A 23,735-nucleotide genomic window follows, 5' to 3' on the forward strand; every position below is an offset into this window, starting at 1 on the left:
AGGATAATAGACACAGAACACAAAGCACGAGGTGACTTCGCTTTCCTCGGGGTCAGTATGCTGTATGATAATTCATGTATATCATATGTATGTATGCATAATTGTTCTTCATTCCCCAATCAAGGAAGGTCACCTAGAAGAAGGGAACACATGTGTCTTTTGAGTCAACATGAGAGAGACCAAAAGAGATCTCAATGTTTTGCATCGTCCTCAAGTAGACAACACTAAGGACAACAAATAGAAGAATGAGAATAACACATAGAAGAAATAACAAAAGAGATCAAGAGAGGAGGAGAGAGTCTGCTATGCTAATGAAACTAGTCTAGCACGTCATCTACCCCCCTATCTTCCTGATCAATATTTCGGGAAGGTAGGAAACATGCTAGATGAGGAACATCCAACACAGCAGATGGAGCTATCACAAGATCCAAACAAGGGCTATGTTCATGTCCCAAGCCACGTTGTTCTTGTCTAGGAGCTAGGATAAGTGCTTTAGAAAATTCGTTAGATAAATGGTTATCAACATCAACATATTCATATTCACTATCAGAATGAACAGGAGTAACATTTTCATCATGAATAACATTTTCATCTATATCATCATCAAGATTTATAAAAATAGGATCTTTAACTCGCACAGGATCAAGACCATCATGCATCTTATGTTTAGGAGATTTCAGCTCAATCGTCGGCTAAGGAGAAAGTGGAATAATACTAGCTGAAGGTGTTTTTGGGGATTGCAAAGTTTGAGAAGCAGCTGTCTGAGCTCTAAGACGACGCTTTCATCGGCGTTCACATGCAGAACGATTTCGTCTAGTCTTAGTAGGAAGTTGAGAAGATTGAGGAGGAGGAATGTTCTCATCCTTATCACTTGGGTGTTTAGGTTGTGGTCTCTTAGGTTGAACAATAGGAGAAGAGGAAGGTCTCTTCTCTCCATAAGAGGAAGGAGGAGGAACTGCTCCATATAAGGGAGGAATATTTGGTTTAGGAAGGAGACCAAGTCCATCATGACGAGGAGGGATAGGTCTACTTTTAGGAAGTTTATTAGATATAGGCATAATCACATTCATAGGGATGGGTTGGGAATCTTCTTGAGGAAAGACATTAGTTTTATCTTTCAAAGGAAGAACTTCCTTCTCAAGAACGATAGGAATATCAAGTTTGGGTGTTCTAGGTTCACTTAGAGATAGAATCATATCTTTTTTCCACCTTTGATAAGATTTGAAAAGATGATCACTTCGCGGAGGAAGAGATTGGAATTGTTTAGGCCAAAAGTAATCAATAGGAACGCTAGAAGTTCTTTCAGCTGGTTTAAAGAGACTATGATTGACAGTAACAACTTCACCATTATGGGGAAATTTCAAACACTTGTGAATAGGAGAAGCAATAGCTTTCATGGAAGATAGCCAAGGATAGCCTAGCTTCACATGAAATTGTTCGGACGATGGAATAATAGCAAAGTCCACATCAAGGGATTTGTTATGGACCTCAATAGGTAATGTAATAGAACCAATTGCAGGAGAAGAAAATGCATCAAATAATTTCACAACCACATTTGTTTCATCATAGATCACTTGATTTAATTGCAAAGTAAAAAGAAATTCTTCAATAATGACATTAACCATACAAGAAGGATCAATAAGCACTCCACGGCAAGGTGTATTCTTGACTTTTGCAACTATATATAAAGGACCATCAGGTGCCCTAATAGTTTCACTGGAATCAAAGGTGATGGAAGGTTCTTTAGGGATTTTCTGCTGTTCTACAAAGTTAATCACATTCGGAGTCATGGACACAAGATCATCAGGTGAGACAGAGGAATCAGTAGTATCAATCGTATTAGAGGTATGAGAAGGCAATGGATCAGTAAAAATCTTAAGATTTTGGTTAGGAGGAGCTACAGATGTGTTGCCTTTATCATTCACACCAGAAACAGAGATAGTATTATTATCAATCAAATCTTGAATTTTACCCTTTAAAGCAAAACATTTTTCAGTATCATGCCCAGGATGATGATGAAATTGACAAAAAGATTTGTTATGAAAATAGGGTGAATTAATCTTTGCAGGATCTATTTGCTTTATAGGAGGAAGAGTAAGCACATTTTGTTCCAATAACTTATTCATAATACTATGCAATGATTCATTCAAAGGAGTAAACTTTCTTTCTTTCTTGAAAAACTTAGAAATAGGAGGCACACCTGATGCTGCATTCACATTGTTGTTGATGATGTTTTCATTGAATTTAATGGACTCTCTGTTCGGTTTAAACTTCCCAAATGGTTGTTGACTACTATCACCCTTATCACTCGGAGCCATAGGATTTGCTTGTTCCATTTGACTCATAGTCAGTTGATAATTGTGAAGAGTTGCGCACAACTGTTGGAAAGAAGTAAACTCAGAAAACAGAAGTTTTTCTCTAATATCTTTTTGTAAATTAGAAATAAAGATTCTTTGAATATCATTGTCAGGTACTGGAAAAGAAATTTGAGCGTACAAATGCTTATATCTACCGATGAAATCAGTCACTTTTTCTTTAACACCTTGTTTACAATGCATTAAATCAATCAAAGTAACTTTAGGACTTATATTCTTTTGAAATTGTTGAATAAAAGCATTTGCAAGTTGTTCGAAAGAAGAAATAGAATAGGAAGGCAACGAGCAATACCATTGTAGGGCTTTATCTCTTAATGTTCTAGTAAACAGTTTTGCAAGCAACCTTTGGTCATAAGCAAAATCGGTACATATTGTTTGAAACGTCTTAACATGTGTTGGACGATCACCCTTACCATTATAAAGCTCCAAATGTGGAATTTCAACATGTTAAGGGGGAATAGCTCGAACAATGTCAAGAGAAAGTGGGCTCGCGACATCAAATGTGGGCACACTAAACTTAGATTGATTCATAGAGGCAATTTGTTGCTGTAAAGAAGAGACAGTTTGTGCAAGATTGTTAATGGTCGCTTCAGTCGAAGAGTTCATATTAGACGTGTTAGATTGTGATGGAGGTGTTATGTTATTGAAAGAAGGTATTGATTGAGAGTAAGGTGGTGGGACACTATGATAGTTAGTCATAGGAGATGATTGGAAAGGAGGAACACTACAAGGAGGAATGGAATGGTTAAATGAATTGCCCCCTTGCGTCATGTTCATTTGTGGAGATATAAGAGGAACACTCATTGAAGGAATGAATGAAGAAGTTGGATTGAATGAAGGAAGAAGGTTGATTGAAGAAGAAGGATTGCCCCCATGACTAGTGATCATAGGAGGAATGTCTTGTATTGAAGTAGTCATTATGTTTGATGTAAAAGTAGGTTTACTAGCAATAGGAGTTGTCAAAGGAATAGAATGATTAACTTGAGTAGGAGGTTGTGTATAACCTAAAGTTTCGGCACAACTCTTCATAGGCATCACATTCAAATCCACAATGTGTGCAATACCACGCAAAATATCAATTCCATTCTTATCACTTTGAACCATATGTTTTAGACCCTCAATTAATGAAAGAGCTTCACTATCAGGGTATTCTTGAGACATCCATTGTCGAAAATCATCAAATTGGTTATCCAATTTCGAAAGTTGTTCCACAGAAACCTCATGGAGAGCTTCTTCATCATTAAGAGGATTAGAGGAATTACCCATGTCCTCGTTAAAAAGGCCATTCAAATTAGGTTCCATCTCCTCAGTAATTAAACCTTGGAAAGACTTAATTCTAAGGCTTCGTCTAACGGGAATAGTGTAAGTAGGGCTTATTGTTGTAAAACTCATGCACTAAAGAGAGAGAGAAGATTTTGAATTTTAGAGGTAGCAAATTTCAATAAAATCAGCCAATCTCCTAGATTTAAGCTGTTAAATGCAATCAGGAGAATCTCCCAAAATTTCAGAAAAAATGTCAGGGACCATGGCGAACGGAGTGCACACGGTCCTCGCAACTTTTTTCGAAATTTTCAGGGATGAAAGTTATGATGATTTTAAAGCTAATCTGAAAAAATTGAGTGATTTTACGATATGTAGATAGGCCAAATTAAAGTTGCAATCTCAAAATTGAACCCTAACAAGATTTTTGTAAAATGTAAAATTTGAATTTTGAAAAAGAGGGGGAAACTGAAATTTTGAATTTTATGATTTTAGAGGGAATACTAAAAGCAATGCAAGTTTTGAAATTTAAAAGTTGACTCAATTTCATGCAAAATTCAAATTTGAAAGTGGAAATCAAGGTTATTGCAATTAAACACTTAATTTCAAAAGTCACAAATTGTAAAAATTTGAATAAAGCATTGAAATTTTGAATGAATGCCAACACACTTTTCAGATTTAGGACTGTAAGAAACACAATTTTGATATAAATTTCAATTTCAATGATTTTTGAATGATTAGAAGCCTCAATCCAAGCAATCGCTAGACCAACTTTGACTTTAATTTTGAAAGTGTTAAAATTGATAAGATCAGCCAAAATTCTGGATTTTAGCAGAAAAATACAGTAAGATCTAGCTCCCGAAATTTCAGAAAAAATGTCAGGGACGATGGCGCTCGGGGTGCACACGGTCCTCACAACTTTTTTCCAAATTTTCAAGGATGAGAGATATTGTGATTTTATTGCGGAATCCAAAGTTACAGCCGATTTGGAAGTGTTTTGATTAGTGAAATTATCAGTCAAAGGTTGAATCAAGAAGGTCTTAAAAATTAGGGTTTTGACATTTAACCACTTAATTTTCAGAATTGAAGCACAAATATGAATTGACAATTTGCAATAGAAGGGTAAATCTGAAACAAGCATTAACAATTAAACATTCCACAAGTTCAATTACTAAAAAGAAAATTTTAGGGTTTTTATGCAATTAACCTCTAAAATTTGCAAAAGATCAAACATGGAAATGTAATTAAGGAAGCAAATTTTTCAGATCTAACCATGAATAATCAGAATTAGGATGTTCACGTCGGGTTCACCAAAATGTAAAGCGGAAAAATCGAACCCTAGTTGTTCTCCCCTCCCCAACTCCAAGGAGAGAGAAGGGAGAGTAACTAGGGTTGATGGTTTTCACTTAGGAGAGACTTTACATTCAAAAGAGGGGTTGAAACCCACAAGATCCAATCCCACACAATGCAGAATTGGATTCTAAATGAGTTTCAAGGGTTAAGACATCAAGGATACCCTCTTTTGTAAAGAATGTAGATAGAATGATTGAACTAGGAATGCATGTAAAGTAGGAAAGATTCACTTATAAACAGAGATAGGGATACGGGATGAAGCTACGGACCTAGAATTAGCAGTAAAATGTCGAGACGGTGCTGTCCTGCAAATTTGAGCGAAAGTTGACGGGACGATGGTGCCCGGCGTGCACACGGTCCTCCGAAAAATCCGCGAAACGAAGGGGGATCTGTTCGTCTCTGCACAAGGATTCCAGATCTTCAATTACAGCCGCGTACCTGCAACCTACAGACAGAAAAGAGAGGACGATTGGGGGGTTAGGGATTAGGGGTTTGCCTTTAGGTCAAACCCCGGTTTTGGAGTTAACCAAGAAATGAGAATGTTGTAAATGTAAATGTTTGTAATGTAAACAAGTACTAATACCTTGTTGTAAGAATGTTTGTATTCTTACATGCGAAGGTGTAATGCATGTTGTATGTTGTATGTTGTATGTGATCTCCTCTTCAATGGTTGAATCCTTGTCTTGAATGCAACACTTAGCCTTGAATGGAGACTTAGAATGCTCAATTGCTTGAAGGAATGCTTGAATGCTTGAATGTTTGAATGTTTGAATATCACTTTCGCCTCTTGCTCTTGCTTATTTTCTTCCTCCCTTCCTAGGAGAGGAAAAGTAGTTTATATGCTTGTCAATTAGGGTTGATAGATTGATTTTTTCGACCTTAGGCCGACCAGGAAACATTATTTCTCGAATTGCAAACTTAAAGACCCGATGCCCAAAAGAGACCGGGCCCAAAATAGGGCCAGGGACCAGGGCGCTGGGCGCCATGGTCCTGGGGGACCAGGGTGCTGGGCGCCATGGACCTGAAGGACTAGGGCACTGGGCGCCATGGTCCCACCTCCCGAGACAGCAGGGTGCAAGGAGGGATCAGGCCAAGGTGCAGAAAATGCAGTTTTTGGTGTCGCAAACAGGTTTCGGGGTCTCCATTCAGGTTCAACGTTGCGCCGCCATCGTGAAGACCCAAATGCAGTCGAAATTGCAAGTGTCACAATTTTAGGACGCTACACAAAGTAACACTAACAGAAAACTTTGATGACAATCTAATACACATCACTGTTGAACTTACCCTTGTCTCATATAACCCTATGTTGGTTAGGCCCGATAATAATTAGAAGATCCTAATTACTACTGTCCTAAACCTTGCATTGACCATCACAATTTCACAATGAGTTGAGTTAATTAGTCCATTAGCGAGATTGGGAAAGAGTTTGGTATTGAGTTAGGTGTTGGTGGAAGGTTTCGGGAGGTACACTATCATCATAATTAATGTTAGAGAGTGTTGTGTGAAGAAGAATGGCCACAAAAGGAGTTACTCTCCTAAGTGCTTGAGACTGTCACAAAAAGTGAGTGTTGCAGCTATGAATCTTCCTTTGACCTTTGTGTGTTTGGGAGGTTAAAGGCCCATGGTGGTATATAGTGAGTGGTTGGGAGGATAAAGACCCACATATCAACTATCTACTTTGACATCCTAGGATGATGTCCACCTACTCTAAAACCTTGTGGGCACTCTCTGTCTGATACTAACATATGCATAACATGTGCCTCTCATATAACCCTATGTTGGCTAGGCTCCACCATAATTAGAAGATCCTAATTACTAAAAACACTAGATTCTCCCCTAAAAGGTTGTTGAGTCATAGAAGGCCTAGCTTGATAGCCCCATAGTCTCTCATACCTAAAATATCCTTGTGTCTATGATGGTCAAATGTGACTACCTTATGTCCCCTACTATGCTCTAGACCTTTGCCCGTAATATTGATACTATTGGGTTTTTCTTTGTAAATCACATAGTAAGCCTAAATTATCCTTTGAAAGATGGGGAGGCCTATGGACACTTTAGTCCCTTCATCAAGGTTACAAACTTCTCTCATGCCTCTTGTGTCCTCCCATGTACCTCCTTTTCCATAAGAGACTTTGCCATAGCAAACCTAAAGTCATTTGGATTGGTAATGTGTAGGAAAACTAAAAATTTGGGCTTTCCACCCCTAATGAAATAATTGACAAGTAACTTGTCTTGAATGTAATTTACAAACTACAAGAACTCCAAAAACTAACTCTCGTGTTGAGCCACTATGAAACCTTATTATGTAAATTGTGAAACTTGTCTATGCATCTCTGTCAAAAATATTTTGAAATAGAACACACTTTGAAGCACTCCAAAATGGTATATGGAGAGGGTTTCCAATGTGAGTTGGTGCATTTTATCCTCCCAGTACCACAAGGTGGAATCAAGTCCTCTCAAAAATTGCATTGAAAATTATGCCTTTAGGTTGCTCACATATAGATGAAACCCAAAGCATAAGTCCAAGCTAAGTAACCAAGACTTATCCTCAACCCCATTTGTGGATCTTAAAAATGTAGAGGATTGGAGATGAAGCAACTCTTGAATATGATCCTTTGGCTCATCATATGTGCTTTCTATAGTCTATACTATTAGTTAAGATGAGAGATGGGGCGGGTGAATCATAAAAACTCACAATGCAATATATTTATCAGATTCAACCTCGGTAACATTAGCTAATATGCAACTATGACTATAAATCATTCAAACTCATAAACGGATACACTTAAGACATCATAACACATTTAACACCAGATTTAACATGGAAACCCAAATAGGGAAAAACCACTGTGGGATTTCAGACCCACTAAGAAATATACCCTTCTAGATTATGCTTGGTTAAAAGCTAATCCAGTTACAGATTACAAAAACACATTTCTAGATGTGACCCGGTTAAGGGATTTCCCTCACACTTGTTAGAGTCTTACACTTTGTTAGAAGTGACCTTGTCAAAGGATTTCAAACACTCATTTAGAATGTTACCTTGCTAGAGGGTTTACAAATAAGACTGTTAAGTCCACTCGGTTAAGAGATTTTTTGTCACTTACAAAATAAATGACAGTAATAAAATATATCTGCAACTTCACATCTGAAATGCTAAAGCAGATTCTATTTGCTCAAAACAATCTTGTCATACGACTTATATTGTCCCTTGTTGGGCTTGTTGGGCTTCTCAATCTGTTCTTCAATCAGATCTTCAAGCTTCTATGCTTGGTAAACATTACTATAGCATCATTGTGCATACATTTGCCCGCATGCATTGTTCATCAACAATTCCTTATTTATAAACAATTTCTAACTGCTTAATCTCCTTGATCACATTTCCCATGATCAATTTTAGCCATCAGATCTTCAAACTTGACTAGGTTCAATGTATTCTTCGATCTGAAAAATGTTTTACCTCACCTTGGAACTTGCATTCCTTCCTTGTAACTTGTGCTAGGTTAATGTGGTTCAATCTGGGCTGTAGATCTTCCTCTTGATTTTCCATGTCGTCGATCCTCAACAAACTTCTTATGCAGCATACCAATCATTTATTCATCTCCAGCTCATCAGCATCCTTCATTAAATAATGCTTTTATTCATCCAATGCGATCTATTATAACTCGGTTGTTACTTGGTAAATACTGAACTTCACTCGATAGACACTCTGCCTTCTTTAACCGATATCGATAACCTTAGGGTTTATCGGCTAGGTACCTTATGTTTTACCGACTAGGTGTTTTGCTCATTGACATAGTACAGTATTAAACTTATAATCAACAACATATGTAGGATATCAAAACAATCAAAACAACATGATCTCATCATTGTCTAACTCGGTAATAGTTGTCCATTGAATAACTTATTATTCCCCTTCATTATTACATTCATTCTGTGTCACTTACCGACCTCTTAATACTCATCAAAACATACTTCTCAAGATATGGCAACATCATACTGAATAAGAGAATCAATTTCTTGACATCAATGACAAAATAATATTATTAAGACAATAATCATCCTTTCACAGTTATATCAACAATCTCCAACAACCTTCTCAATATCCTCATACCAACAAACTTACGGAAATGCCAACAATCTCCCTTTGTGAAAATGTTAACAATCTCCCCCTTTGGCATTGATGGCAAAACCAACTTTAAGTGGTAATACCAACTGATTCGGATTCAGGTTGTTGTGTAGACTTCTCTTGAAGTCTTCTCCCCTTGTCATTAGTCTTCTCCATTTAGTCTTCGTCATTTAGACTTCTCCCCCTTTGACAACAATGCCAAAAAGAAGAAACTAATTCATGATTTCTTCCTTTGTGAATTAATTTCCTTGAAGTCTCATTCATGGTCAGAGCATCTTTGTCTTCAATCACTTTTTCCTATACAACTTTTAGGTGACCTCTTAAAGTGTAAAGCAGCATCAACTCATAGATAGTTATCCTTTAGATTCATAGAATTGATGCTTTCACCGAACTCTGTCTGTGAGTACTAGATAGGGGTAGGACCCCTAATTGACTTCTGAGATACTCAAAAGTATCCCTTGGCAATGGCTTTATGAAAATATCTGCTATTTGTTCCTTTGAAGTGATATATTCCAGCACAAGTTTCTTCTCTTGAACTTCTTCTCTGAGATAATGATACTTTATAGAGATATGCTTTGTCTTAGAGTGCATTACCAAATTCTTGGAAATGTTAATGGCACTAGTATTATCACAGAATATAGTTACTAGCTTGGTAATTTTCTCATTCATACCTTCCAACAGTTGTTTGATCCATGCTATATTGGTACAATTCAATGCTGTAGCGACATATTCAACTTCAGCCATTGATTGTGAAATGCATCCTTGTTTCTTGCTAAGACAACTTACTAGTCTATCTCCCAAAAAGAAAGCTCCACCGCTTGTGCTTTTCCTGTCATCAATGTTTCCTGCCCAATCAGCATCACTATAGACTTTTAGGTCAAAAACATTCCCTTTTTGATATACTAAGCCATAATCTTCAGTGCCTCTTAGGTATCTGAAAATTCTCTTGATTGTTGTCAAATGAGTTTCTTTGGGATCTGCAGAAAATCTTGCAACTATACCTACTACATGTGCTATATCCGGCCTCCTGTGAACCACTTATTGCAGCTTTCCAATCATATATCGGTAAAGTGTCTCATCAACAGATGCAAATTCATCATTCTTTGATAGTTTGCAATTGGTAGTTATAGGAGTACTTATAGGTTTAGAATCCTCCACTCCAAATTTCTTCAGGATTTCCTTTATATACTTGGATTGAGTAATGAAAATATCATTTTTCATTTGCAGTATCTATAAACCTATAAAATACTTTATTTCACTGATTAATGACATCTCAAATTCTTTGCACATTTCATTTCCACAAAAAATAATATCATCAACAAATATGGCTGAAAGTAGTATACCATTGTTTTCATCATTTTTCATATACATGTTGTTTTCACTCGTCCTTATAAATCCAATCTTGATCAAATAAGAGTGCAGTTTGTCATACCATGCTCTGGGTGCTTTCTTTAAACCATATAATGTTTTGTTCAGCTTACATACTTGATCTTTATTCTTGTCTTCAATAAATCCTTCAGGTTGTTCAATGTAAACTTCTTCTTATAATATACCATTTAAAAATGCAGATTTAACATCCATTTGATATACCTTCAAATTTTTGTAAGCAGCATATACCAACAATGTTCTCACTCCTTCAAGTCTTGCCACCAGTGCAAAAGTCTCACCATAATCAATTCCTTCTTCTTGAGCATAGCCTTTGCACACTAGTCTTGCATTATTCTGAATGACCTCTCCTTTTTCATTTAGCTTGTTTCTGAAAATCCACTTGTACCGATTACATTTTTCTCTTTTGGTCTTGGGACCAGTGTCCATGTTTCGTTCTTCTTGATTTGTTCAATCTCTTCTGTCATAGCATTTATCCAATCTTCATTACTAAATGCTTCTTTTACTATCCTTGGTTCAAATTCAGATATCAGACGTGTTTTGTCTCAGTTTGTTCCTTGTCATCACTAGATCATCCTTATCTCCTATAATCTGACTTGATGCACAATTTCTTTTGACATGCTTGGCTAATATGGGATCGGTATGCTCTGTTTGATCTTCTCCATCACTCTGTAACTGAGTATTTTCTTCATTTTCTTCATCAACTTTCTCGGTAGGATTTATCAGTTGAACATAAACAAACTCTTCATAATTTTTTGGTTCTTTGGAATTTCCTTCATCATTTCTTTCTGCAAATTCATCAATTTTCACATTTGCACTTTCTACTATTTTGTTAGATGATTTTATCAGACATTTAAATGCTTTGCTTCTAGAAGAATAACCAAGAAATGTTCCTTCTTCGCTTTTCTGATCAAACTTTTCGTTTCTGTCATCTTTGTGAACATAACATCTACTTCTGAATATCTTAAAATAACTTATGTTAGGTTTCTTGTCATACCAGATTTCATACGGTGTCTTCAAAGTTCCTTTCTTCAGTTGTACTCGGTTCAAGGTGTAAACTGTAGTGCTAATTGCTTCTCTCCAAAATGTTTGAGGTACCCTCTTTTCTATCATCAGGGTTTTGGCACAATCTACAATTGATATGTTTCTTCTTTCAGCTATCCCATTTTGCGGAGGTGTTCTCGGTGTAGACACTTGTCTCTTATACCATGATCATTGCAAAATAGGTTAAATTCATCAGAAGTAAATTCTCCTCCTCTATCAGATCTTAGACATTTCAATTGTCTCCCTGTTTCTTTTTCAACTCCAGCCTTATACCATTTGAACATTTGAAAGGCTTCTGATTTTTCTTTTAAAAAACATAACTGACATCATTCTTGAGTAATCATCCACAAATAATATGAAGTATCTATCTCCAAAATAACTTTGAACTTTCATAGGACCACAAAGATCGGCGTGTACAAGATCTAAAATTCCTTAAAAAGTGTAGGACTTAGTTGTAAAGCTTGACCTTGTCATCTTACCCATCTGGCATCCACGACATATTGCATTCTCTGGTTTTTCCAAGCTCGATAGACCTCTTACTCGGTGCTTCTTGCTTATTTTGATCATGTTATCAAAATTTACATGACAAAACCTTTTATGCTATAACCAGGTATCTTCCATTTTAGCATACAGACAATTGTTCCTAGTTGAGTCAAGATGAAATGTATTACCTTTTGTTTGTGTCCCAGTAGCAGCCAACTTTCCATGTTTGTCATGAACTTTGACACATCCCTTCTGAAATTCTACTCGGTATCCTATATTGTTTAGCTGTGCTACACTCAAAAAATTGTATTTCAAACCTTCAACCCAGTATACATCATCATATTTAGCATTGTCAAGGAGTGTTATGGATCCTTTACCTCTCACTGGACAAGGTGCATCATTACCAAATCTTACATAACCTCCATCATAGTCTTCTAATTTAACAAACTTGTGTTTATCACCTATCATGTGATGTGAGCATCCACTATCTATGATCCAAGAATCATTTTTATTTATATGAGATATTAGGGCTTTTTCTTCATACCTTTCTTCATCTGATCCATCTTTGATAGCCACATAAACAACTTCCTCTGTCTTAGTCTCATCAGATTTATCATCGTTGGATTCCTCATCAGCTACTAGGCATGTCTTTCTATCTTTCCTTCTGAAGTCTCGGTGTCCTCTGTATTGGTTGTCTTTCTATCTGTCATCTCGGTAGTCTCTCTCTTCACTAGATTCCTTGTCAGGATAGTTAGAAGCAATATGTCCTATTCTATCTAGTTAAAACATTTTAAAGGTAACTTTCCTTTGTACTTACCTTTGCCTCTCGGTAACCTTCTGGCTAATAGTGCTTCAAACTCTTCTTGCTTTATGATTTCCTCATATAGTTTGTGTACCTCTTCCATGTTTTTGCGAAATTTTTCACTTGCTCCACTCTGATTTCCTTCAGTATACTTATACATTCTATCATTGTAATCATCAAATTCACCAATATGAAAAGAACTGAATGCAAATTCAACTTTATTTACCGAGGACCCACTGTTATCAAAATTACTTAACTCAAATGCATGTAGCTTACCGATAGTAGCATCCAAAGAGACCGACATGTTTGGTACAGACCTTAATTCATTGATTGCAGAGACTCGAATGGCATAAGCAGGTAGAAGTGTTCTAAGCAACTTACTTGTTATATCCTTTTCTTCAATAGTTCCCCCTGGTCCTTTGATTTGATTGACAGTCTCCTTTAACCTTGTACTATATTGGGTTATGTTCTCACCTTCATTCATTCTCATGGGTTCAAGTTGACCTCTTAGACTATCTACTTTTACTCTCTGAACATGTTCATCACCACCATATACAGATATGAGTGTGTTCCACATTGCTTTGGCATCATTGCAACCTTCTAGGTCATTAAACTCTGAGTCGGTTAATGCAGATGTTATTTCAATTATAGCTTGAATATGTTCTTGCTTTGCCTTTATCTCTTCCATTGTCATTGGGTTGGTGTTGGGTGCTATGTAATCATTCTCCAGATAATATGTTGCATATTCTCCAATTTTTGATAAATGCAGCTTCATCCTTTTTTGCCATGTGGAGAAACTAGACTTGTTCAGCTTTGGTGCATCCCTTTTATACATCTTCGAATCTTGCCTTAAGTACCTTTAAATTTTTCTTGCGGAGTCCAAAGCTCTGATACCAATTGTTAGTTAAGATGAGAGAGGGCGGGGGGGGGGGGAATCATAAAAACTCACAATGCAATATATTTATCAGATTCAACCTTGGTAACATTAGCTGATATGCAACTATGACTATAAATCATTCAAACTCATAAATGGATACACTTAAGATATCATAACACATTTAACACCATATTTAACGTGGAAACCCAAATAGGGAAAAACCATTGTGGGATTTCGGACCCACTAAGAAATATACCCTTCTAGAGTATGCTCGGTTAAAAGCTAATCCAGTTACAGATTACAAAAACACATTGCTAGATGTGACCCGGTTAAGGGATTTCCCTCACACTTGTTAGAGTCTTACACTTTGTTAGAAGTGACCTTGTCAAAGGATTTCAAACACTCATTTAGAATGTTACCTTGCTAGGGTTTACAAATAAGATTGTTAAGTCCACTCGGTTAAGAGATTTTTTATCACATACAAAATAAACAACAGTAATAAAATATATCTGCAACTTCACATTTGAAATGCTAAAGCAGATTCTATTTGCTTAAAACAATCTTGTCATACAACTTATATTGTCCCTTGTTGGGCTTGCTGGGCTTCTCAATCTGTTCTTCAATCAGATCTTCAAGCTTCTGTGCTCGGTAAACATTACTATAGCATCATTGTGCATACATTTTCCCACATGCATTGTTCATCAACAATTCCTTATTTATAAACAATTTCTAACCGCTTAATCTCCTTGATCACATTTCTCATGATCAATTTTAGCCATCAGATCTTCAAACTTGACTAGGTTCAATGTATCCTTCGATCTGAAAAACATTTTACCTCGCCTTGGAACTTGCATTCCTTCCTTGGAACTTGTGCTAGGTTAATGCGGTTCAATCTGTGTTGTAGATCTTCCTCTTGATTTTCCATGTTGTCGATCCTCAACAAACTTCTTGTGCGGCATACCAATCATTTATTCATCTCCAGCTCATCAACATCCTTCATTAAATAATGATTTTATTCATCCAATGCGATCTATTATAACTCGGTTGTTACTCGGTAAATACTGAACTTCACTCGGTAGACACTCTGTCTTCTTTAACCAATATCAATAACCTTATGGTTTACCGACTAGGTACCTTAGGGTTTACTGACTAGGTTCTTTGCTCGGTGACATAGTACAGTATTAAACTTATTATCAACAACATATGTAGGATATCAAAACAATCAAAACAACATGATCTCATCATTGTCTAGCTCGGTAATAGTTGCCCATTGAATAACTTATTATTCCCCTTCATTATTACATTCATTCTGTGTCACTTACCGACCTCTTCATACTCATCAAAACATACTTCTCAAGATATGGAAACATCATACTAAATCAGAGAATCAATTTCTTGACATCAATGACAAAATAATATTATTAAGACAGTAATCATCCTTTCATAGTTATATCAACAATCTCCAACAACCTTCTCAATATCCTCATACCAACAAACTTACGGAAATGCCAACAATCTCCCTTTATGAAAATGCTAACATATACCTCTTGTATTTATGCATGATGAGGCTAGGTAATGTGTATTGATAAATATTCTATCTCCTCTATATGTATTTCCCAAATTCAAGGCAAACTCCTAATAAGTTCCCAAGATGCAAGTATATGCTCCTCTACTACAAGTGGATCCTCATGGCTTGTAAGATTTGAGGTCCATACTCAGGCTACTCATCTTGGTGAAAACTCTCAAAGTGATATGACCCTTCCTTCCATTTCCTACACCCTATATTTTAACCCACACCTCATAACCTTTACCTCACTTCCCATCATTATTACCTTCCATCTACCTTTCATATCCCCTATCTTAACCTCCTCCACTTTCCTACATCCTATCCTAAACCTTAACCTCATACACACTTACTTTTACTTCACCTACCTAACCCCATTCCATCCTTCACATCCTTTTATCTCCCCCCATTCACTTTCCTACCTTCCAAACCCCTTAACATATCCTAACTTACTCTTTGACCATTACATCCTTCATCACTTACCTCCCTATCCATTCCTAACCCACACCTCATAACCTTATACCTCTCAACTTCCATTTTATACCACCTTCCTAACGGTACACTTATGGTTCCTTCCAAAACACCAACAAAAAATAGCACTCGATCACTATGCAATGCTCTCACGGTTCTACAGCAAGGATTTTCTATCACAACCATATATACCAACATCCATAATTAGGATATATTTTACATAATGGCACTCAATCACGCAGGTTTAGGTCATCCCTCTCCTTAATTAGGATATATTTTAAATATGGAAAGTAGTGTTAATATATTTCAGGCTAACTATATTGTTCATTATTTAAAATGCAATGTTTAATTAATACATGATTGTAGGATTGTTCAACGGTTTAGGTCTTGTAAGAAATTCTTCTTTTAAATCTATCATATCATATTACAGATACCTCTCACCATCTCTGCTATTGGCAATTAATCCGATAACTTTGAATCTAAATATTTGAATATGTATAACAATGAATTTGCTAATTATACCCTACCTTTTTCTTGCATCGATTAAACCATTCCTACATCTGGCAGCGATTAAACCCACAGGGAACCTATGTCCGCCTCCCTCCTTCGTGTTCATCGGGGGATGGCCCCTACCTGCATGTTCCCTATTGTGATCCCCATTGTGATCCTCTAATATGCCCCGAGACAACGAACTAAGATACCTTGGGAGGGCCTTTAGGTAGGCACTTGTTCGCTCGACCGGGAAGGGACGCTTACGCGAATAGTTGTGGCTGAAGCAAACGAAGATGGATGGAGATTCGATAGTGAGTGTCCAGGAATTCGAGTTGTTTCCAGTGTGGCTCTACTTGCTTCTTAGGTCAATAATTCTCATTCGTTGGGAAAGCACAGAACCGAATCGTACTCCCTCCACTTCCAGCTTGAGCTGCAGAACCGACTGGTTTCACACCAATGATCTTCCCTGCCACGATTAAACCCATAGGTTCGCTACAGAGGCGGGATTTTGTAATGGCATAGGCGGGATGAAGAGGCGGGAATTTGTAATGGCAGAGGTTGACGAGACGAAGAGGCGGGATTTATGAAATGACTTGGTCTTTTTTTTAAAGTAATGCATGCGGTCATCGGAATTTCGATGAACGCGGGCACTTTTTAAAAAAAGACCCAAATGTCATTGCCAATTCCTTCTCCATCGAAACCAAATGTAGCATTATCGTCGGAATTCCGATGAAATCGGACATTTTTTCAAAAAAAAATCAAATTTGATCACAATATACCTTCTCCGTCGGAAACCTCCGTCGAAATTTTAGGCCAAATGTATTAGTGAGAATAATGTGTGTAAGAATAGGAATGTTTACAAATGAAGTTAATGTATTAAGAGCCAAACAAGGGAGTGCATTATTGATATTTTTTGCAAAGATACCTCTATCATTTAACCAATATTTTGTGAAAGAGTTCTTGAGTGATTATATATTTGGAACTAGATGAAGTGGTATTTGTAAAACAGTTTCTCTAATTCGGAGAGTCCAATTTGAGCAATCCAAATGTGTGAATTGGAAGCTATGATATCCAGAATGAGTAAAGGGATAGCCCTTGGGGCCGATGGTTTCTACTTTGTGTTCCTTCAACATATTTGAGACATCGTCAATCAAAATTTAGTTGCATTTGTGATGGAAATGAGCTACTTATTATCCCTTAATGCAAGGATGAAAAAACAAGAATTAGATTTGACATTTATAGGCATGTTTTACTTTTATGATAACTAATTTGTCCCTGTTTAAAATTAAATCACTACACCAGAACATAGTGGGTTTATAGTAGGAAAGCGAATTGCAGGCCCAATTATTAGAAAGTGAGTAGACAAGCACCTATCATTTTTACATAAAATTAAATTTTTGAAACTTCATTTTGGCTCTATATGTGAAAAACATTTGTAGTTATCTCCTCAAAATCTTCTTATCTCAAGGAAAATGGAGCAAGCACCATTTTATGATACCTATGATAGCTACAGATTCTTAGCACAGAATAGCAACGTTTCTAGTTCAGTACATAGGTTGACCAAAAATTCCTTGGGGGTTAGTTCACCCAAACATATATAAATATGTTGGAAATGTATTATTAGTGCTCAGGTTTGTTTTGGTTACTAGTTGTTAAATAACAACTCACTAATCCTGGAATTACTTAAAGTTGCACAAGGATTTTTAAGTCCTTTATATCTGTACTATTCTGGATGGTTCAAAAATATAAAAAAATAATTATATTTTTTGTGTGCTGCTCTTAAACTTAATATGGTATCAGAGATTTTGTCTGTGGTGGATTAATTGCCTCAAACCAGACGTTAAGCATAAAATGCTTAGTTCTAAATAGTAGGAGACTATTGTTCTTAAATTTCATCATGATTTGATTAAGAGCAAAGATCTGACTCCAACTATGTGTCCAAATAGGAAAACTGGAACCAGTTTTTATTCATGGGTATTCTCCTTGCATTTTTGGTTGACCTACACAAAGTGTTAAGGATTTACAAGGATCCCGTGTTGTTTTGGACACTTTGTTGAAGTCAAGAGTCTTAATGTAGACTAGAGCCTTACGCTTATGGCATCGAGCACTTGTTATGACTATCAACAATATCTCTAGTTTGGCATGAGTTTCCTGTGAGAGCATGAAACTCATTTCCTTGGTGTAGACTTTGAATTCATTTGGGAATGGCAAAGCATAGGTAAGAAGTGGAATATGTTGAAGATGGATTCACCAATTTCTTATATTCGAGGAGATTGTTGTAGAAATATGACTAGTTTTAGCCTATTTTAAATTCTGTATAATGTGGCTGAGTAATAAAGGTGCATGTTGTACTCCTATGGTATTTATTTCCTCTTAAGAATATTGATTCCCTCCATATATGCAATATTTTAATATATTCAATGATGCCACTCAGTTTATAAAAGGGGTAGCATAGTTTTATATTTTTCTAAATTAATTCTATATTTCAATAATGTCAATGTATTAAAAGTTTTATAACAAAGGTTTATTTTCGATGGAACCCGATATCTTTTACTTTCTTTTGATTAAAGGGGCAGTTATGGAAAAATTAAGTTTTATTGACAAATTTGAAGGGGAAGACTTTCATACTTGGTAAATACATATGTAGTTATACTTGATCGAAAAATATCTTTGTGATGTTGTTAAACCCAACTCAATCTCTCCAACTAATGCAAATGAATTTGCCAAATGGACTATCAAAAAGTAGAAAGTGTTGGGGACTATTTGTCTTGGCTTATCAAAAGCATACTTACACCATGTGGATTTTACAAATTCAACAAAGGAAATTTGGGAGTCATTAAACAAACTCTTTGGATCTAAAGAAAAAAGTGCCAAGATAACATTGAAGCAAAGATTGTACATATTGAATATGGATAAAGGTACAACAATGACAAATCATATAAGTAAGTTTCACTCTCTAATAAATCAGCTAACTGGGATTAATGAGAAAGAAAAAGATGATGATGCCAAAGCAATACTTTTGAATAGCTTTCCTAAGAATATGTCTAGAATGGTGTTTACTTTAAGTAAGGTAAACATTAAACATTAGTCTTGAAGGAGTAATGTCTACTCTACTTAACCATAATGAAGACTCGAAATTTGAAGAGGTCTTATTTGCACATAACAACACAATAAAAGGAAAGTACAATTCCAAGTATATTCTTACAATAGGAAAAATTAAATGCTTCTATTGTAATAAAATATGACATGTAATTTTGAATTGTAAGAATAGGAAACAAGATCTACTAGACGATAACATAGATCATCATGCTTCCTTGGCTAAAGAAATAGATTGAAAAGAATATATCAATGATTAAGAGCTATCTTTCCTAGTGATGAGGAATATATGTGTTTTAAATAATTCAAAATTTGAGGAATGAGGCAATGGAGGAAGGAGGACACTCAACATCCTCTTGTCAAAGACAACAATGAGACTTCTTATTAGCTTTGGTGGCATGTTCATATCTATTGTGGAGTGTGCTTTATTTTTCTAATAATTGGAAATGTCATATCATGGGAGGATATAACAAGAATATTCCATCTCTAGTGCCAATGACAATTCTGTATGTAGTTGGAGATTGAATGACATGATCAACAACAATGGGTATTTCTATTCTTGTATGTAAGATTTCCCTATGTAACCTCCTAGTGTAAAACATTGTAATGAATAAAAGTACTAGTGTAATGTAGTTCATGGAATAGATGAGTGTGATCCTATTCGTGTCTAGGTTTGTGGTAAACTTGTGTGAAAACCATGAAAATTTAATGAGAGGTGTCTTTCGTTTGAATCAAGATAATGAGCCCAAAGAAGGGGGAATGTTGGAAAACTATTATTAGTGTTTAGGTTTGTTTTGGTTACGAATTGTTTTAACAAATCACTAATCTTGGAATTAGTTAAAACTGCACAAGGATTTATAAGTCCTATATATATGTACCATTCTAGATGGTTTAAAATTATAAAAGAACTATTTTTTATGTGTTGCTCTGAAAGAAAATAAAATCCTACCAATTCATTACAACTGACTTACTCTATAGGTTATATATCTTCCTAAAATCTGGTCACCTAACTTACTATATAGGCTATATATCTTCATAAGGTCTCATCAAAAACCATTTACAATAAATATTTATTATTGAAATGAATGTGTTTTAATTTACCAAAAAAATCATCTACATCTCAATTAAGGGGTGTTACATGACCCAAAGGATCCTCTCAATTATTGGTTATCATTTGATAACATAATAATTTGAGAAGAATGAGTGGTTAGTGATTTCTAAATATGTTTTCAATATAGAAAGATTGAAAAAGAACAAAAAAAAATGAATTGAAATTTAGGTTGTATTTTCTGACATGAAGGGCCTTTCTAGTTATCGGATATCACATTTTTACCAAAAGAGAAAATTAGTACAACAAGTGAACTAAGAAAGTCTTAAAAAAGGCAACTGAGAAAGGGGTCATCTTGTAGCTTTGGTTACTTTCTAATCCCAATGAGATTACACAAAATGATGATGTCTACTACAGATATTTCTGCTAGCTTGCAAAGTCAATTCTGCCAAATTGAGTGGCATAGGCCTTACATGATAAATGTAAATTCCCTCTACAATAAATATAAGATCACCAGAGTAAAGAAGTAGATATATCCAAATTGATTTTCCTATGTTTGACATTTTCATAGTAACCAAAATAGTGTTGTACACATAGAAATTTGTTGACTAGAAAACTTATTTCTTTCTTGCATATCAAATTCAAGTCCTTGTTTTTAATGGTGGTCAACATGATTCTTATTATTCTAGCTAACATGTTGCAAAGCTTAAGGAAGAAGTTTTTTCAAGCATGCTAGATGAGATGGTCCTATTCACTGAGTTATAGGGAGAGGTAGTGAATTCTATAGGAAAGAAAATAAATGATAGCACTTCTAGATGTAATTGTTCTAACCAACCCAAGGAATCTCCCATATCCTAAAGTTTATAATCAAAATGAAATTATAGTTGCTAAAATTGGGAATGTTTCTAAAATAAAAAATTATAGCAAAGGATGAAATGAAGTAGTTTCATTGAAAAAGATACCAAACAAAATCTTCATTCAAGAATCTAGAAATTTGGGCAGCAATAAAGTATCACTTAAGGTCAACTTGTGATCATGAAAGTCATAGAGTTTTAGAGCAGAAATAAAAATGAAAATAATATTAAGCTAATAAACAAATTAACTGTAAAACTCTACATTTCTATCCATGTCTCTAGACAAGTTCGAATATATGAATTCTGAAATGTATGGGATAAATTGTCACAACCCATTTTAGTTTAATAGTTTTATAAATTAAAATACATTGTAATTATGATTTATTGTGTACTTTTACGTCATGTTATACAATTATTTTTATTAAAATAATATATCTATTTTGTTTCCACTACAATTAATCTATGTTCATTACTCTCTACCATCTCCAGTTCATTACTCTCTGTTCAAGGTGGTCTAATAACTGAAACTATGATACCCAAAATAGGCCATGTGCATGTGCATGTGCATCCACCTCTGCAACCCTTTTCTTTAGAGTTTTTTTTAATCAACAAAAATTACAATAAAAGTACTTCGAAAAGCAAAAACATCACCACCCAAATTGCCACTGAAACTAGAAGAGGAAATAGTATGCAAATTACTACACCCTCCCTAGAACCCCAATATACATATACAAAATTACATCGAATGCAGGCTAATAACTGCCAACCATTACAAAAAAAACTAAAGAGGTACCTATCTATCCTCCAGTTCTACAACTTCACTCCTAGCCTACTTTGCAGACAAATATTTTTCCATATGAAATATTTAACTGGACCTATCTTGGGATTCCTTTGTCACCTTCCTCTTAGTGTGGCTAAAAGATGCACCCATACCCACTACACTCTTAGACTTCTTGGTATTCTTTGACCCCATTGGACACACTCTCTTCCTCTTCAGCTCTTCCTTCTTCTCATTCCTGATTTGCATCTCTTATGTGTATTTCTTGATTCTAAAGTGCACAAATAGTTCAAAATCTAACTCAACCCAATTTGGGCCACTGCATGACAAATATCTTTATCTTGATTAGCACCCCAAATGAAGAATGCTCTTCGAGGTGGAATGACTTCATGGACATGCAAACAGTCTCCTCTTGGTGCCACAAAGATTTCACTTGGTTTAGCTATCAACATGAAAGATGCCAATGCCCAACACTACTCCTTCCATACACATTGGGTAACAAAACAATAGGCTCTTCATTAGTACAAAATTCTAGACACTAGGCCAAGAATAGAGAGGCAATGTCTGCATTTGTCCTATATCCGTACACCACATTCTGAAAAGAATTGCCTAAAACCACAGTCACCTTATGAAATAATTCTTCATCCTTAAATTTGAAAACATGCTTTAGATGCTCTTCTAAGACCTTACCCAAAAACACCACCAGGGCTTGAGTGTTTGCAACAAGAAGTTCGCCTAAATCTTTTTTCTTTACAAAAACTTTGACTTTGAAATGTATCAATACTTGTGAGTAAAAAGTAAGCTAGACAATTATATTGATAAGTAAGCTTCAATAAATGCTTGAAACCGACATTTCTACCAAGCTCACTATACACACTTCCCATTAGTGTGGTGACAATCAAATGAGTATCATTTAATGTAATCAGTACTCCCATCACGTACCATCTTATGGAGCCACCACTTCATCCAATCTACTACCTCGATAATCCTTCCAAATCTCCTATTAAATCTCAGTCAGTACATCGACAACATGCTTTGACAAGTCATCTGCCTCCATATGGCCCATTTGATGTATATAGGAGATTTTAAACTCTGTAAAGGATAATTTAATTGTTCCCTAAAAAGATTTCACGAGATTTTCAATCTTCCAATTCTCAATACCACCCTTTATTATCGCATTTGATATAATTTGTGAATCACCCTGCAAATGGATTGAGGTAGCCAATAGTTTCTTCACTAAGTTCATTTCTAAGAGTTTCTTCTTCAATTTTGCTTCATTATTTGTGGCACTTTCAAGCCTCAACATACTCCATGCATGCCAACATTTGTCCCTATCAATCTCTAGCTACACATCCAACTTTGGATGGACCTGGGTTCCCCTTACATGCATCGTCAAAATTGAATTTGATCCAACCTTATTTTGGTGCACTCCATACCACTATTTCTTCATTAGTAATTGGAGGTTTAACGCACCACGACCCATTAACAAGCCTACCCTTTTTATATAATTGTTTCACAAAGAAAATATTAAATCAAAAGAAGCAAACCAATGTTTAAATCGAGTAGTTCATTGATTCAACAAATAAAACCCTACTTGTAAAAACAACAAAGAAATGAAACACAAAGAAACCCAACAACCTGCAAATCTACAGGCTAGGGTTTTAAGCAAACATACATCAAAATATTTGTAAGTGCCCATGCTCTGCTACAATACAAAGTCATT

The sequence above is a fragment of the Cryptomeria japonica genome, chromosome 11 (assembly GCF_030272615.1).
Source record: "Cryptomeria japonica chromosome 11, Sugi_1.0, whole genome shotgun sequence".
NCBI classification, from domain to species: Eukaryota; Viridiplantae; Streptophyta; class Pinopsida; order Cupressales; family Cupressaceae; genus Cryptomeria; species Cryptomeria japonica.